Source organism: Lacerta agilis, chromosome 3 (assembly GCF_009819535.1).
Source record: "Lacerta agilis isolate rLacAgi1 chromosome 3, rLacAgi1.pri, whole genome shotgun sequence".
NCBI classification, from domain to species: domain Eukaryota; kingdom Metazoa; phylum Chordata; class Lepidosauria; order Squamata; family Lacertidae; genus Lacerta; species Lacerta agilis.
This window is the reverse complement of record NC_046314.1, coordinates 54,358,818-54,378,508: the sequence shown is the minus strand read 5'-3', so window position 1 is coordinate 54,378,508 and position 19,691 is coordinate 54,358,818.

Sequence of the window (19,691 nt, the reverse complement as noted above, 5' to 3'; positions counted from 1 at the left end):
CTTGAAAATCTTGGCACTGGGCAGAAATCACATCATATCAACATCCACTGCAGACCTTAGCGGTGCTTTGTTTTTAATGCATCAGTCAGATTCCCCTGATCTGCATCAGGTCTAAGCCAGCTGCCAGGTGTCGGCCGAGGAAGAATGCTGCCTCACCCATTCCCATGAGGGAGGAGTCCCACTGTGTTCAACCTCAGGCCACTGTAGCCAGGCAAATACTTAACTGGGAGTAAGTCCCATTGAACTCAGGATTGCACCTACATTATGCTGCTGAAATGAAGAAAACTAACCAGAAATGGAAGCTAACCAGATTAAGCTAACCAGAAGTGAACTTTTAGCAAAAGGACTGTAAACTTGTAATTGTTCAGTTCCCAGTACCTCCTGGTAAGGCTGGAAAGGACTCCTGCCTGAAACTCTGGGGAGAAACTGCATGTCTGGGGATGACTAACTTCATCTGCAGCTCTTCCATACTTATATACCATGGAATAGACTTCCACATCAGACATCTTCCTATATTCCTATCTTCCATTCCCTTCTGATGTAGCAGGCAACGGAAAAGATACTGAACCTAATCTCAGCTGCTCTTGCTGCTGATTACGAGTGCAGAACCTTACAATCCAATCCAAAACTGTGATCATAATGTCTTTCCAGAACACTAGAAGGCATAATTTGGAGATAAAGTGCTGTGCAAGCTGTCCTCAAGCTAAATGAGTCATAAGGGGAAATAATTTTTCAAATTGTAAGACGTTTTAAAATGACAAAGCCACCTGAAAAAAAAGACATTTGCTTAATTGTAACCAGATCAAAATGAATTTCAGTGTCATGGGTTTAATTTGAAGCAATCTTGATGTCAGCTATGCTCAAGGCAGGCCAATTCAACCCTGGAGTGGGGAAAAAGGCATTTTAACATATAGCTGTCACTGCTTTTCAAACATAGGGCCCACCAATTTAAATAAGTTTTTGGAACCTCTGCTTCTGTATAATTTTATGTGGTTTCCTGGTATTCTATAAACAATTCTTTTTATTCTCCCATGCAGTAACAGGAGCCCATGAAGCTGACTACCTTTGTTGTTGCTGCTGGCTTCCGTCTGTCTCGAAATACAAAGGAGTGAGCCTCTGGGGGTGAAGTTAAACCACTGAGTTAACAGCACTGAAGTGACCTCCTCAGGGTGCAAGCCTGGGCAGTGTGTATGGAGGTTCTGGGCTGCCCAGACAACAAGACCCTGTTCTCAGCCTCAGTGATGCAATACATTTGGTATCAGCTTGGCTGCAGGAGTTGCCATTTTCAAGGATCATTTCATTCAGGAGTTGCTAAAGACCAGTTACCATGGATCATGGGAGCTGTAGTTTAACAACATATGTTGGGCTGTAGGTTAATCAACCTTGATTTAGTTCAACACATGCTTTAACCTAATGGTTTTTGTTGTTTTTGCTGCATTTTTTACTTACCAAAAATGATTCGCCTCCCCCCCCCCCATCTTAGTAAAAGGACTTAGGACTATATAGTTGCATGTCAATATCCCGATCCCTTCCGTGGTAAAATAAAGACACAGGACACCAATATAAGGTTAATGGGCATGAAAAGGCCACAACTTTATTGGTTACGGATGTTGAGCGGTATTGGCTTAGGCATTGGAACTAACCGACTATATCCGACTCCAGCACGCCGTGCTGGCAGTCCGGGAAGGGTTAACCACTGATGGGAGAGCCCTGCTGCTGCACATCAGCTAGGGACTCACACTGTGATCACCGATATGGGACGTGCCTTTGTCTCTCACCTACCACGGCTTCGGACAGGGACACACACCCCAGACTCCTTTAATGAAGTACCCTTCAGCATTTTGGGGGAGGTGATGGCCCAACCTCCCCCCCACACACACCTTCAGCCTTTCTGAGATAATCCAATGCCTAACCGCCAAGACCAAAGTTGTGACGAATTGCTACGAGGTAGGTGAAAACCACCAGGCTAGAGCCAATTTGCCAAGTGGGAAAATTCCTACCAGGCCCCTCAACGGCGACCAACTGTGGTCCATAGCAAGGTCAGGAAGAGATGCTGCCTAAAGGGAGGGTGGGTGGGTGGGGAAAGCATGCAGGCTGGGAGCAGGAAGCAGGAGGCTGAGCCCTGGCCGTGCGCTGGTTTAAATGCAGCCAGCCACACCTGTCGGCTGCACCGATTGGTCGGCCAGCCAGACGCTGCGCCCAGGGCTCAGCCAATGGTGTCAGGGGATGGAGCCATACCCTGCACACGTGCAGGGCTCGTGATGCCTGCAACCCCCCCTCCTTTCTATGGACGGAAGGGGCTTTGTTAAAGGCAAGCTGATGCTTTGATTACTTTAAAGAATACCTCGCAAGCCCAGTCTAGGGAGCTGCTCACGATTAACTGCTTCTGCCAATCCATCAGTTTAATTGAGAACAGTTTATCTGTAACATTTACCTCAACTTGTGGGCTCCATTTATGTTTTTGCTGGCCTCCGCTCTCAAAAAACATTACTGAGGTTGTAATTACATCTGTTTGGATGGCATCCAGAGATATGAAACAGAAGGTTGTGGTCACACTCTGCTAAAAACGCTACTAATAAGACCTCAGAGCCAGTTGACATGGCGGTCTTGTGCAATCTATAACACTCTTCCTCTAAGTGGGCTTCCTGTAAAGGTCCCTTGCACCATTATAATTCAGTAAGTCAATGTGAGAGCCAGTGTGGTGCAGTGGTTAAGAGCGATAGACTCGTAATCTGGGGGACTGGGTTCGTGTCTCCGCTCCTCCACATGCAGCTGCTGGGTGACCTTGGGCTAGTCACACTTCTTTGAAGTCTCTCAGCGCCACTCACCTCACAGAGTGTTTGTTGTGGGGGGGGGGAAGGAGAATGGTAGCTGCTTTGAGACTCCTTCGGGGATATCAAATCCAAACTCTTCTTCTACTCTTCTTCTTCTATGTGGCTCAGATCCCAACTATAATATGATGGGACATTTGTGTACACATTTGCCTCTTTCACATATACAGTAGGGACATATAGAGTTTCACATATAGAGTTCTATTTTGTTATTTGGGTTATATGGTTAAAATATAATTAAAACATTTTTATTTTTAAAAAATCATGCAGAGTGGAGATGTGGTAGAGTGTCTTTTCTTTACATGACAGGGAGCATGTGGGGGAAGGTAATGTGTGTGTCCCCCCCCCACACCTCATAGTGGCCTACTAATTTAAATAGTGTTTTTTGTAGCTTATGTTGGATACCAAGTGTTAGCTGACAAGTGACAAATCTGCTTTAAAACAGGGCTGGGGAATATTCAGTGAAAATGAGTTTTCAAGTAACAAAGCAGTGAATACTTGAGGGGCTGGTGCCAGATCAAACTAGACTAGACCAAACTAAACTCCTATAATACTCAATGTATTGTATTAGGATATCTCTAACCCACTCTTAATCACAATGAATCTCAAGGCAGGGTACAACACATCATTATACAACACATTTTTTTTAAAAAAATGGACCTACCTCTTGTTAAGTCAACCTATCATCCTTGTACACTCCATTCATTCAAAAGGTAAAACTTGAAAATTGTGCTCAAGCATGGATTCTATCAAACGTATAGCAATGATGGGTTCCAGGTATTTTGAGAAGGGTGAACATGCTTTCAAAGTTGGCTCCAAGCACTTACCATACTTTTCCATGTAGAAGAGTGTTGTTGTTTTTTACTCTAAAATAATGTTCAAAATCTGGGCTCATATACAGATAGTATATCCCCCATTTTCTTAAATTGGAGTCCCCCAAAATAGGGTGTATCTTATACATGGATGGTCTTATAGATGGAAAAATACGGTATCTATTTCATAACTCATCATAAAAATTTAGTAGGAGAGGAGATTTTAGATACATGCACAGGCAGGGCCAGCCCAAAACATTTTGCTGCCTGAAAGATGGTGCTTCTACACACACCAGCCAGACTGGCAATTGAGTCTTGCTTCAACAGGACCTTCCACTGCACCTGAGGCAACCTGACTAGTTTAAGGGACCCTTTAGCCACAGACAGCTCTGTCCTCCAAAAGGAGAGAGAAATAACTGTGGGGCTCAGAAATAATTGTGGGATTTGGGGCTACAGCTACTGCCTCACTCTGGCTAACGGTAGGACCCACCCTGTATACTGGAAATTTCTGTTCCAGTACCACCCTTTTGTAACATGGTCTTAGCTGAGCACCCTTAACCAGGAATCATGGTGAAGTTTTACACAAGGCTCCCCCACCTTACCATAAAGATTTTCTGTCTCTCTCCTCAAAAAACAAATGAAAACACAAAAGAAAACAGGAAACCAGCTTTCTCTTTGCAATGCTTGGCTTCCTAAACCTTAGCAAAGCAGTCTGTAGGATTTTGACTGGGTGTGCCTACATGCTAATAATGATCTGACAGCAGAACACTTGCTTGATTTATTATGCTTTGTGTGAAAGAAAGCAATGCTCACCCTTTTCCACCATGGGAATAAACCAGCTCAGTAGAAAATGAAAACAAGAACAAATGAAACACCAGCCAGAAATATTCAAACATGCAAACTTTCTAATAAAAAATTTGAACCAGATGTTGCAAAAAAGAGTGATAATTAAAGAAGATAAATTAAAGACATGTTTTCCAGTGGATGACTCTGTTGTACTCCAAATTGCTTTTGCATGAGAAAGAAATTAACAAATTACTACTGCTGTCTGTTTCGAAGAATTTCCATTAATAAGAGGCAGAGCAGGTTCTCTCTCAAATCTACATCCCACTGGGCTTCAGCTAATTGAATCCCAGTGTGGTTTAGCAGAATGAATATCGCCATTGGGAGCCAGACTTTCTTGGGTTCCAACATTGACTCACTGTGTGGGCTAGAGAGCAAGGAAAGTGTATTTTTGAACCTTAGAAAATGACTGCATACTGTACCAAATAGAACTGTAGCACTCCATAAGTTACCCATGTCCCATTTGTTTCTTTATCAGGTATTTCTGGTTTAAGACTAACTGCATTGGCTTTGATCCAACTGTAGCTGCAGGCAGGTAATTGGAGGTAATAAACTGGTAGATTCAGATGTACAGCAAAATATGCCTCCAGTCGCTTCGATGGGGTTCAGATGAACATTATGATGTGGATGAGGACTGATAATTTTAAAATATTTATGTGTCATTCTTCTGTTTTGAAAATAAACGTACATAAACCTGACTAATAATAATAATAATAATAATAATAATAATAATAATAATAATAATAATAAACAACCTACATGGCCAGCAGGGATTTTTTTTGGGGGGGGGGGCGCAGATTAAAACCAATAGGTCAAACATGAAGATCAGTTAAAGGCAGAAAGGACAGATCACTCAGCAACAAATTGCACATTGCTTTAAAATGCTAGATCGCATTTAATGTGTTTTTAAACACATTTGCATCTGGAAGAATTAGAACTAGGGCCATTGTGCACAGGGACAGGTTTATTTATTTATTTTAAATTATTTTTTTATTAGTTTTAACCAAATATAACATATACATCAGCAAAAACATAAACAAACAAACAATAAAAACAATAATACAAAATAAACACTTAAATCTTAATACGACTATCTTGTTTTCTTATCATTGTGGGTTGACTTCCTCACGTCCTCTCTTCCTGTGTTCCTTGAATATCATCTTTAGTAATTTCTTTACATTATTAAAATCATCTTTTTGTTAATTAACCTTAACATCTCTTATCTAATATCCTTATCATTTATTCAAACAGTTATTAACCTTAAATCTATCTTCTAAATCTACAGCCTAACATATCTTTCAGTTTACATCCAATCTTTAATCTTACAATAATCTTTTAAATACATTTTGAATTTCTTCCAATCTTCTTCCACCGCGTTGTCCCTCTGGTCACGAAGTTTCGCAGTCAGTTCAGCAAGCTCCATATAGTCCATCATTTTAATCTGCCATTCTTCTATCGTTGGTAACTCCTCTGTCTTCCAATTCTTAGCTATCAAAATTCTAGCTGCTATCGTGGAATACATAAAGAAAGTCCTATCACACTTTGGGATTTCTTGATTTACGATACCAAGTAAAAAGGCTTCTGGTTTTTTATTAAATGTGTTTTTCAACACCTTCTTCATTATAAATCCTTTCCCAGAAGTCTTTTACCTTTGGACACGTCCACCACATATGGAAAAATGTTCCTTCTACTTGCTTACATTTCCAGCATTTATTACTCTGTCCATGATACATTTTTGCTAATTTAACCGGTGTTAAATACCACCTGTACATCATCTTCATAACATTTTCTCTAAGAATATTGCATGCTGAAAATTTTATACCTGTTCTCCACAGTTTTTCCCAATCCTCCATCATGATGTTGGTGCACGGGGACAGGTTTAAACTGTTCCTAGAGTCATGGTCCCAGTGAGAATCCCTCTCCTCACACTGCTATTATACTTTGGCCATAATTTAAAAGCATGCAAAAATGAAATGTGCTCACCTAATGGTTAAAAGTAGGGGTTTACATCAGACTCAGATGACTCCTAACCAAACTTGGCATTTTGGGGCAGATTTGTGGCTTTCTCAAACTGAAGTGGGGCATCTCCAAAGCATCCTGAAACAAATTTGAGGACTTCTGAAACTTTTCAGTTGCTCTGGAGATTCATACAATAAAAACCCCTGCAAGTAGTGTTTCTGCATAAACTTGCTATTCTTCCTCTGGCTGGTAGGGTATTCCAACAGGCCTTTAGAAACTGACAGCAGAAAGCTGGGAGCAGACTATCTCTGCCACCCAAATATCCCCCTGGACTCATGCACGGGCACAACCCCCTCTCATGGGTTGACCAAACCATCGAGTCCCTGGATTCCTTTAACGGAATACCCTTCACATAGGGATGGCGAGAGCGTTCTCCCATCCCTATCACCTGAACCAGAGCCTATCCACAACCTTACAAGTTGTGATGGTTTGCTGCACGGCAGGCGAAACCCAAATGGCAACAGCCAATTAGCCAAGTGGGGAAAATTCCTGCCGTGCCCCTGTCCCAACGACACACAACGGCATAGCAAGGTCAAGTGCTACAGCCCTAAAAGTAGGGAGAGGTGGGAGGGTGTTCCGATGCATGCACAGAAAGAGGAAGCTCTGGGACACGTGCATGGGCATATATAGGTCCCTCGATACACCTAGACTGTGCCCCATTGGCCCGATTGAACCCCGCATCAAGGGACCTTCCAATCGGGTGTTGTGGCTGACCAATCGAACCCACCCACAACACAGGGCGTCAATTTCCAGGTCTCACCGCAATACGTGCCCTCTTTAAGGGAGGACCTGATTTATCTGTAAGCTGCCTTGAGAAACATTTCTGGGGGGAAAGTGGGATATAAATATAACAATGACAAACTGTTCTTCTTTCTCACCAATTCCTTTCCTTTTAGTAACTACTTGCTGCTGGTAAAGCAGGTCACTTCCTTTCAGGCTTTTATTTCCTTCCTGCTTCTTCTGCAAGTGGGTTAGTTCAAGCCAGTTGTAGTATGAGCTAGTGTTAACTGCTTGGCTTCACTTGGCCATACATAAAACCTATCCTTGGAATGGCTGTGTTTGCCATAAGCTGTAAACCTTGTTTTCTTTATCCCTTCAACCAGCAGTCCCACCATACTTTTTCTTTCTGCTCACTGCTGCAATATATTCACTGAACTCCAACAGAAGTGGGGGGGGGGGAGGGTTTGTTGATAGCAACAAAAGAATATATAGTGATACAGAACATGCTGTGCATGTTGATGTCCTTAAAAATGATCCAGAAGCTCCATCATGGGCCAGCAAACTGTCAGCTCCACAAGACCAAGTTGTTCAAAAGGCTTATTTTATTACTAATGGCAGCATTCAAGAAACATGAACCTTGTGTGTTGTAAACAGCTTGATCCAAAGGAACATCAGGTCTTTTTATGCAGTGAATTCATCACAATTAGTTCCAAATCACATACATTACAGTAACTGAAATGGCTTTACTTTTTGTTGGCCGACTGTAATGCTGTTAGTCAAGCTTACTAAGCTACAGTGCAGAGTCTGGGGTCATCGATCAGTATGGATTTTCTTTAAACTAGGATAGAATCTTTGTGCTTTATAGAAGGTAAGGATTACAGTTTGGGGCTAGATTGAACAACGGTCAATTAACTTAGCATTTGGTCTTCAGTAATGACCAGAAAGAAGTTCAGAAGCAGGTTATGCCCTTTCCTATAATTCCTATTTTTATTATTATTATTATTATTATTATTATTATTATGTATTCAAAGCAGTTTGCATGCAGTATCTTGGCATAATAAGCTTGTATGGTAGGTTAGTTCATCATCTTCAACAACCATTCATCTCTAATCAGGACTTTATCTTCTTTCTATCTCTGGGCCAGTAGTATCCGCGCCGCTGCAGTCGTATTCATAAATAGTCGTTTCTGTTCCTTCATAATTTCTGCACCTAAAATACCTAGTAAAAAAGCCTCTGGTTTTTTCCACAAATGTTATTTTAATCATTTTTTTCAACTCATTATAAATCATTTCCCAGAATGCATTTGTTATCTTGCACGTCCACCGCGTATGGTAAAATGTGCCTTCTTTCTCCTTGCATTTCCAGCAAACATTGGAAGCAGTTCTATACATATTTGCTCATTTTACAGGTGCTAAATACCACCGATACATCATTTTTATACAGTTCTCCTTCAACACACAGCACGCTGTAAATTTTAAATCTTCCCTCCATAGTTTTCCCCAAGATGAAAATTGGATATTGTGACATGGCAGACCTTTCTAGCCACTTTCTTTGTTGGCATGCGTCTGTCTCATGGGACAATGGAGGAGTTTGCCTTTGTGGTGAAGTCAAACCATTGGGAAGTTACAGAGCCTGCTGTGCCTATGGAGACCGATACAACTGGTTGCAGTGATGCAGGCACACCATAGCGTTTCTACTCTCTGTGCTCCTCCCAACAGTCATTCTACTTTCCATCCCTCATAATTTGCTGTCTGAGGCCAGCCCTGCCCTCTGTTCCCTCATTATTATTTTATTATTTTTAGGATAGGAATTTCAAACACGAAAAAGAGAAACATAAAGGATTTTGCATCAGAAACTTTCATAGTACGAAAACAATAGAAGAGAAAGTAGTAAGCCCTTGCTGAAGCATTTTGGTTGCTTTAGTTCCAACGTTCTTTGAAAAATATGCTTTATTATAATTCCAGTGAAACTTTTACTACCACGATTAACAGCCTGATGATGCTTTTAAAGAAAGGTTGCTGATCTTTCTATGAGAGCTCACAACCACTTGTTTCAGTCCAGTCTCAGGAGAATAGCCGTGTTAAGCTGTTGCAGAAACAACCAACATGTATGTTGGCATTTATATGAGCCACACAGGTCATTTACTTTGGGGGGGGGGAGGGAAATGAAAAAAGGACACAGAACATTAAAAATAGTACATAGGCATAAATTACTTTATACTGCAGTAATGAAGTCCCATTACAATTTTCTTTACTTTTTCCAAAACCTAAAGCTGTGGGGCAGATTACATCTGAATAAAAGGACAATGGAAAGTGGTCCCTCTGGTCCTTCTTACCTCAATGGCCTTTTGACTTCTCCACATTGCTTTTTCTTTGTGAGGGAAGCAATAACAAAAAGGGGGCACTGGTTGTTTTTTCCTGGCCAAAAGTATACCATTGGAGGGCACAAAATCAATCCACAAGATTATTATATGCCATTAATGGTCCCAGTTCATAAATTTAGGAAACAGGAAGACATATAATCAGAAAACAGTTGGTCAATCAAATAATTAGTTCAGGATAGCACAAACCATGCCAAACTTGCAAAATTCTTAAGCATGACAAATAAAACTTTAAAAGAAACCCAGAACCATTTTTATGCATTATTAATCTAGGCTACTATTATTCTAAATACAGTATTGTCCCCCTACATACTTGTCTGTGTAGATGCAGTGAAAGAGCAGGTGTTTTCCCATCTTCTACTGTATCTCTCCAAAATGTGACTTCTGGGATTAGAATCGGAACAAGGGGGGTGCATCTTAAAGATATTTAGAAAAGTTAACCACAAAAGAGCTAAACCAAGATGGGGATTTGGCATTTCAAAATCTCTTCCTATTCCTATAAAGTCACAACGCATAAAAGTGTCTCTTCCTGCAGCTTTCAGAAATATGCTACGAATATAAATGATGTTTTTCTTATCAATATGGTACTTGCATTTCTGAAATTAGTGATGGACACATGATGGAAAATAAAGTTTCTGGATCTGAAACATACAGAAATTACCTGGCTAAGCAGCCAGCTAAAATTAAGTAGTTTTATGCCACAAGAGATCCAGCAACTGTGAAAACACATTAAAGTATAAATCAAGTCAGATGGACTCCCCTCTCATCTCCCCACATAGTCTTCATGCTGTTATAATCATGAATCTAGTTCTTCTGAAGAGGGGAAACACACATCCATGCAGATTCAGAACAACTGTGTAATTAAACACTTACCCAAATCCTGACAAGTCCAGAAATAGCGCTATAGGGCTTGGCCTGCAATCCAATACTGACTTATATGAGAGCAAGACCCATTAAACTTCCCAATGTGCAATTTGCGCTGTTTCCTTTGGACAAGAGAACAGCAATATCTGTTTTATTGACAACTTTACATAGTGGGAGGAGATAGACTCCAAGATCAGGCAGAACTACTGCTAATCCTACTTCAGATACCTCAGACTGGGAATCTGAATCTCCTATCTAAACTCACAAGTTCTCTCTGTCTCAGTCAGTGTCTAAATCAAAATTGCCAAATGTTTTCTTTTCTTTTTTCAATAAAAATATTTGAAATAAAATATACTAATATAATATAATAAAATATTTAATATAATATATTATCTATATATATAAAAATGTAAAAGGTGGATGTTTGTGACCAATCTTCTCTGTAACCGCTTGACTGATTCCATTGAAACTTGGACACAACATTCCATGGCCATATGGGAGTGTTTGTACGTGCTTACATTGTACAGACGGCACACCTTTCACAGGTAAAAACGTGATTTTGTGCAAAAAATATAGCGCCCTCCAGTGGACGTCAAAGACCACACATCTCATTTTACCGCCCTGCCAGGTAAGCACCACGGGACAGGCCCCAGCTAGCCCCTTACTCCACGCGGGACCATGCTTCGACGCCCGCCGACATACAGCCCTCAAGAAGGCCGAATGAGGCCCTACTCCGGGGCCTAGGCGGCCGCAGCTCACCTTCCATGAAGGGAAGGGAAGAGGTGGCAGGCCAGGCGTGCGGGGAGTAGGTCTAAGGTGCGGGGCTGAGGGGACAAGTGGGGCCGGGGCCGAGTCGGAGGGAGATGGTCTGCAAGGAGATAAGATGCCGGCAGCAAGGAAGCCTGAAGGAGAGTGCTGGGCGCCATCTTGAATTACTTACAATTGTACAGATACCACACTTTTAACAGGTAAAAATGTGATTTTATGCGCATATACACACACACACACACACACACACACACACATATATATATATATATATATATATATATATATATATATATCGCCCTCTTTGCCATTTTTCCATGTCTTTTCTCTTTTTTAAAACTTTCCTTCTCCTTTCTCAGCTTCATCAACCTCCTTTAATACCTGAAACATAGGTCGTCGTACTTGCGCAACAAAAGCAACACAACGTGTAATTACAAAATAAATTCAGGAACAACATTCATCACGAAATGAACAACAAAGACAAAGAATGACTCAAATGCGTACTGAGGAAACACCAGATCAACCTGAAACCACACGTCAGGATGCACGCTTACAAACACAAGAAACGCATTTCCAACTTCCACACAATAAGCCACAGCAATGCGTGGCCAGGTCAGCTAGTATTATATATTATATTATATTATATTATATTATATTATATTATATTATATTATATTATATTATATTATATTATATTATATTATATTATATTATATTATTTATAAAATATAAATATGCATTTTTAAATCAACGATTAAAAAACTAATCTAAATACAAACACAAACCAAAAGGAGGAAAAGAAAAAAGAAAAGAATAAAAAGTAAAGAGAAAAAATCCCAGTCTTCGTCTGCCAGCTATATATAGAATATTCAAAACATCTACTCCAAGATAACACCCAACATTTCCACTTTCTATAAACCCAGTGGAATTCAGTCCTCAAACCCAGATATCATAAATTCATTTTCTCTTTCACATAAATTCTATAAGGAGTTTCCATTCTTTAGTAAATATTGACAATGATTTTTCTTAAACATGTCAACTTTGCCATCTCAGCTAAGTCCAATAATTTTAACAACCATTCCTCCATCATAGCTAATGATGAATCTTTCTGTGCATATAAATGTCTCACAAATGTTTTCATTTTTCACACACAATCCAGCAGGACATTAGTCTTACTCTATCCAGAATATTGGTAATTCCTTCAGAGAAAAATTGCCATACCAGTAGCACTTAAGGAAATATTAGGCATTGATTCCTCTGAATTAACTATCAGCTTAACCAATGATCGACTCCCAGAAGCCCTAATAATACTTTGCTTTTATAGACTGTAGCATCATATTTGTTAACAAATGTGGATATCCAGCAACACATTGCAAAACTATTTTAGTGTAATGCATATTAGTGGGCTGCTGCAGGATTCTATCCTGGGCCCACTGTTGTTCAATGTCTTTATAAACAACTTGGATGAAGGAATTGAGGGGTGCTCATCAAATTTGCAGATGACACGAAACTGGGAATGGTGGCTAATGCTGCAGAAGACAGATTCAAAATTCAAAATGAGCTTAACAGATTGGAGAACTGGGCACAAGCTAACAAAATGAATTTCAATAGGGACAAATGTAAGGTTCTATACTTAGGCAGGAAGAACCAGCTGCACGCATATAAGATGGGGGACATCTGGCTTACTAGCAGTCCTACATGTGAAAATGATCTAGGGGTCTTGATGGACCACAAACTAACATGAGTCAACAGTGTGATGCAACAGCAAAAGAAGGAGAATGCTATTCTAGACTGCCTCAATAGAAGTATAGTGTTCAGATCAAGGTAAGTAATAGTACCACTCTATTCTGCCTTGGTCAGACTACACCTGGAATACTGTGTCCAGTTCTGGGCGCCACAATTTAAGAAGGATGTTGACAAGCTGGAAAGTGTGCAGAGGAGGGCAATCAAGATGATCAAGGGTCTGGAAACTAAGCCTTATAAGGAATGGTTGAAGGAGCTGCGTATGTTTAGCCTGGAAAAAAGGAGACTGAGAGGCGATATGATAGCCATCTTCAAATATCTAAAGGTCTGTCACATGGAAGATGAAGCAAGCTTGTTTTCTCCTGCCCTGGAAGGTCGGACTTGAACCAATGGCTTCAAGTTAAAAGAAAGGAGATTCCAACTAAACTGTAGAAAAACTTTCTGGCAGTAACAGCTGTTTGACAGTGGAACAGTCTCCCTCAGGAGGCTGTGGACTCTCCTTCCTTGGAGGTTTTTAAGTAGAGGTTGAATGGCCATCTGCCATGGATGCATTAGCTGAGATTCATGCATTGCAGGGGTTTGGACTAGATGGCCCCTTGGATCCCTTCCAACTCTATGATTCCTTCCATTCTACATATCAGCCTCCCTTTGTCCCCCCCCCCCAAAAAAAAAATCTGGTAAAAAGTGAAGCAACAAACTAGGAAGCCAAAATATCAATTGTCCTGTTCCCTATGCATCCTTTGTCATGGGGTGGGAGCAGGTTGTAATACGTTTGTAATAAATTACGTATTTAATTTTTACTTGGGTTATTTCAGTATAAATTAACAAGTGCAATAGAAATACATTTTCCATATCAATCTTTATTTCAAGTATTTGTTGTGGGTATAGGGGAACAGTAGTCTAGAAATTCTACTCCATCCTGAAAACAAAAATGCAGGCTGTCATGACAGCTAACAGGATAGGTCAGAGACATGGTGTTGTCTTACCTCTCACCTTTAACAAACAGAGTGTCACTCATCATAGAGGGAATTATTTTCTAGGAGAACAAATAAAGAGAGAAACTTTGAAAAATAATCTGCTCTGTGTATGCTGCAGTGACTCTATCCCCACCCCGCCACCCCCGCCCATCTCATGCTGATGTGCTGCACCCTCTGAAGAAGACTAACTCAGACCCACTGAGATGTTGTGGCACTTTTTTCCACACCTTGTCACCGTTTTGCTGAGTGACAGAACTGGTTCTGAAGGGCCCTCTCTTCCATAAAGGAAGTATCATCACTGCTCTAGATTTCAGATTTGGTCAAGTATAGCTGAAAGCAATGCGGAAGAGAATTAAAGTCCAATTCTTGGGTCACTCACCAAGTAAACCCTATCAAAAAAGCAAACAAGCAATGTAAAATCTCTCAGAATATCATTATGCTTAATAATTTGAACTGCTGCAAAGGCAGGTAAAAAGAACCTATGTTAAGAAGTTCACTATCATGGCGTAAACTATTTTATTTTTATTTATTGTGACACTTAAATCCCACCTTTCCTCCAAGGAGCTCAATGAGGCATTTATGGTTTATCCTCAAAACAACCCTGTCAGGTAGGCTAGACTGAGAGACAGCGACTGGCTTAAGATCTAAAAAGCTTGTTTCTCTCAAAATATACATTTTAAAGAGCTGAAACACTGGGGAAGTGTGGCATCTGGTGAAATGTGCAGATCAGGTTAGTTAGATTGATCAGAATTCACAAAGACTGAGTGTCGTAACGTTAACAAGTGTCGTAGGATGGTGCTGTACTTAAGCAAAGGTCACACTGAGACTACAACTGTATATCCATTTACCTGAGAGCAAGCCCCAATGGACTCAATGGGACTTCATTCTGAGCAGATTTCTCATGCTGGCCATATGACCCAGACGCTGTACGCCGGCTCCCTCGGCCAATAAAGCGAGATGAGCGCCGCAACCCCAGAGTCGTCCGCGACTGCACCTAATGGTCAGGGGTCCCTTTACCTTTATGTATGTAACATTTACGTATGTAACATTTACCTACCTACCTATATCCTCTTCAATTATTATGGTGTGCATGTTTTAATTTTTTTTAAAACAGAGCCTCCCGAAAACAGGATTTTTGAATATTAAAAATGGAGTATTCTTTCATACAGTTAGAATTCCAAAGCCCAAGGAAGAGATATAGCTAACAACTGAGATTACCAAATTATCCTGTGTTTATTTATATTGCCTCAGCAGATAAGAACTGTAAGAATACTAGATGCTGTGGGGCCTCAGCATTTCTTTTGCCAGGATTTTCAGTTTGAGGCTTCCAAACATATACTTTAATCCAAATTAGTAGGAGCTTCAGAAAAGCACTTTGGCAAGGTTGCAGCTGGAAGGATTTTTGTCATTGATTTTGCCAAATGTAAGAAAAACAGGCATTAAAAAGGAGGCAGAAAGGAAACTCTTGGCACTGGCATTCCTTTTAGTTTTTAATATAATTTAAAAATCAGGTTCAATTATGAAACATTCCATAATTTTGTTCACTCCATAATTTTCATGCATTGCTGAAGAGGCTATTAAGAATGCTTCTCTCTTTTTAGAATTAGGAATAGTTATCTTTGTATTATGTAATAGCAATTCATAAATCCAACCTCTTTCACACACCTTTTCATTTTTGAAAGGTCGTTCCCTGGACAAAACTTAGTTAACTTAATTTTCCACCCTCACTGTGTCAAACCTGGAATTCAATTTGATGGGCAGACATGTACTTTCATGTGAAACCATTGGTAAAACTGTAGGGCAATCCAAATGCATTACACAGCATTACCTGCAAATAATCTCAGTTAATAGCAGGTACTGATGAAAATTTGTGAGATCCAGCACAATTAACAAAGTAGGCCTTCGCTTCCTATACAGTACTGTTTAAGATTCCCTTCCTCCACCAGCGGTTAGTGTCAGATCCTCTTGAGGTGGTTTTGGGTCCATCACAAGCTACGTAATGCAGTTCCCTGACTTTACCTCAGTGGAATGAGCTCTTTCCCATTCTATTCCAGTCACATCAAAAGAGCAAAATCACACGAGGAAGCAAGCGAAGTTGCCACTACGCTTAGGACCACACTCCACAGTTATGAACCAAACTCTTTGTCATTATAGACCTGTCATAACTTGAATAGTTTCCCCAACTCTTCATTTTCATGGGCGGCCCCCTATGTCAAGCAATTGTCTCCCCACAGAGGTGTGTCTAACACCTTCCATGTGTACTTTCTGTGGTGTGCTGAAGAAGAACCTCTTTACCCTCACTTTTGGCATGTGTGGGTAGGTAAAAAAGGTAAAAGGTAAAGGACCCATGACAATTAGGTCCAGTCAAAGACGACTATGGGGTTGCGGCGCTCATCTCGCTTTCAGGCCGAGGGAGCCGGCGTTTGTCTAGATAGCTTTCTGGGTCATGTGACCAGCATGACTATACACCTTCTGGTGCAATAGAACAATGTGACGGAAACCAGAGCGCACAGAAACACCGTTTACCTTCCCGTCACAGCGATACCTATTTATCTACTTGCGCTGGTGTGCTTTCAAACTGCTAGGTTGGCAGTAGACCCAGGTGTGTCTCAGAAGAGATGGCGAGCAAGGCATTTGGACTTGCAGCATACCATGGCTCTCTGTGGCCATGTCAATAGCAACACACTGCAGCTTTGATTGGATTGGAAACCTGAAGAGGGGTTGGCATCCACAGTCTCAAATCTATTGCCGCTTTAGCAGTTAGGAAAGAACACTCCCTGTATTGTCTTACACTCCCTTGTCCATGTCAAAACAGGATTTTCAGTGGGAAACTTAAAAGTTCCATTTGCCCTGGTTAGCTATGGCAAAATAGAACCTCTTGAGCCAAGACACCATTAACAGGACACACAAAATGGTGGGACTGCAGCACCATGCTTTGTAGACTTTTCAGACACACACCCCCAAAGCTCAATCTTGGAAAAGTAAGAGTCCAGTGAACAGAACGTGGACTCTTGGAAGAGTGGCCTCGTCAACCTAAAAATGTTAGTTCTTCATCCCTAGTGGCTAGAGATGAGGAAGGGATTGAAGTCTCAAAGCAACTACAAACTAATGGTTTTACCAGATAAGATTTTTTAAAAAGCTTGACAGAAATTGGACATACCTTGCTCTTTTGATAAGAGGGCAAAAAAACCTTACTAATATTTGTCGTTCTCTGCAACAAGAGGGCCAAATTTCTTTCCTTTCCTTTCATACTGCAGCAATAAAAGAACAGTAAGAAAAGAAAAAAAAAAGTGGTCCAAAAACAATATTTTTAAAACACTGGAAAAATCTTCAAAGCACCCCAAAGAACTGTCAAAGACAATGATTTCAGAGCAGGCTTCTGAACAGAGCGTCTCCGCCAGGGGTAAGAGGCTGGAATTTAACACAGGCTGGAGTCAGTTTGGCTAGGAGGCTGCTGCAATTGACCAGTTTCTGGCAAGGGAAAGAATCTATCCATCTCTCGTGGAGGCAAGAGGTCACAGAGAACTTGCAAGGATATGAAGAAGAGAGGCCCTGATTCAGCCACTTTATTTTTGAGCAAAATAAATAAATAAATCTACCACTGCCCAAGGCAATGCTTTCTCTGCAGTGGCCCTGCTGTTTTGGAAAAGCCTCTCAAGGGAGTCCACCTTATTGCTTTGTTTTAAGAGTGCCACTAAAACCTTATTAATCTGTGATTCTAATATCTTCTCTCTCTCCATCACTGCTGATGGCTGCCTTCAGATATGTTTACTGTATGGGGGATCTTATTTTGGTTACACCAACACCATGCTTTGCACATGGCTTTCCCTGCCCCAAAGACTCCTGGGAAATGTAGTTGCTAAGGGTGAAGGGATTGTAGCTGTCATGGGGGAAGCTATGATTTTAGAAGTGGTATAAATGTGACATATCTATTATGTCCTGTTTAAGAGAAGCAAACGATAAACTAAAAGGAGGCAGAGCCAGCAACCCTACCTTCCATTCCTCTCATGCCAACTTATTCTTCCTTCCCTGAAAAGTCCGCCACATATTAGCACTAGGAGACAAACACATCGTTCATTCCATTGTCCACCTTACCTCAAAAAATCCCAAGTTAAAATATTAATTGTATTGCCAAAATACTTACTTATTATTTGATATCAGTGCTATGCCTTGGGGGTTACTCTGCAACAGTGGAAATGGATCTTCTGCCTAGTATCCTTAGTACTGATTATATTACGTTAATTTATCCTTTTCTCAAGTCAGAAATTAAGGTTATAACTCCCCACGGCCATGAAAACCACATTACAGCTGCCCCTAAACGAACATAGCCCAGGTGGTGGTAGCTTTTCCAGTTGCCAGACAGCATTTTCTACAAAAGGCGGTGATGATTAAGTTATGCATAAGCAAGTTACAATCGGAAATGGGATTTTCAAACTGTGATAACATAAAAGGTACAGCTAGCACCTAGTGAGACATGGAAAATGGTTAGAAACAAGAGTAAATATTTATAATGCAGGCTGGAGCCAATTCAGCTAGAAGACATAAACTCTTATACAAGTAACTAGTTTCTGGCAGGCAGAGGAGACTCTGTACATCTGTAATGAATGATACAGAGACCAAATATCTATGTTCTCTGTATTGTGCATAACTTCTTGTCTTACAGCCAAAACTGTAAAAAAAAAGAGAGAGAGTCCAGAGAGTCATAGGTACCCAGCATTGATATAATACTGTAAAAGCTCGGATGAAGTGGTATATAAATTTAAAGTGAAATAATAATGTGTGGCTTAAATTTTCATCAGTGCCAGAACTTATTCTTATCTGATCGCATCACCGCTGCCTGAGAATCTTATTCCATGTTTGGCAACTAAGGGCAACTGGCTTGCACTAAGGTTAGATTGAGTGTTGAATACATAAAAAGTCGCTAACACAATGTTTAATGCTTTCCAGACACCATAAATTGTGAGTATCAGATGATTTCCACTGAAAAGCAAAATCTTGCCGTTTTGTTGACCATCATGACGCTGAATGAAGCCAGCGAACTCACATGAATGTGCACTGACCTATATAGCAATAAACTTGCATGGGGCCCTGCAATACATAGAACAATACAGAATTGTTATGAGCCACTAAATTTAAATGACAGTGATGTAAAGGAAACTGGAAATATTGTATTTTTCCAATATCCCATGGGGAGATAGGCACAAAAAGCAGAACACAGGTTTCATGGTTTTCAAAAGTAAGATGTTGTTATGGATTCCTTATTCCAGATTTGAGGAGCCATTAGTAAGCATCCATTGGGCGCATATATACTTACTAATTTATCAGCTTCCGATTCCAAATGCAAAAGTAGACAGATGAGCTTCAGATGCATAATGGATTGAAAAGGTTTAATAGTCTCTGGATCCTAGATCTGGGTGCAGGGAGGGAGCAGGTTTATGGTCCCAGAAATGTTGATAAGAAATGATAAACTGCTGCTGTATGCAACACAATTTTTAAAATGCACAACAATTCTTACTGACTTTATTGCATATCAAATACAAAAAAGAATACAAATAAAAATCAATCTTCCTAATAATAATAAAAAATCTTAAACATTGTATTATGTCTATTTAAGACTTCCAGATTTTCACAGTTTAAGAAGCCAAACAAAACTAGTTTTTTTCTGGAGGTAATGGGTTAAAAAAATTGTGATAAAAAATGTAGTCAATTATCATTTGAACTTTAAGTACAAAAA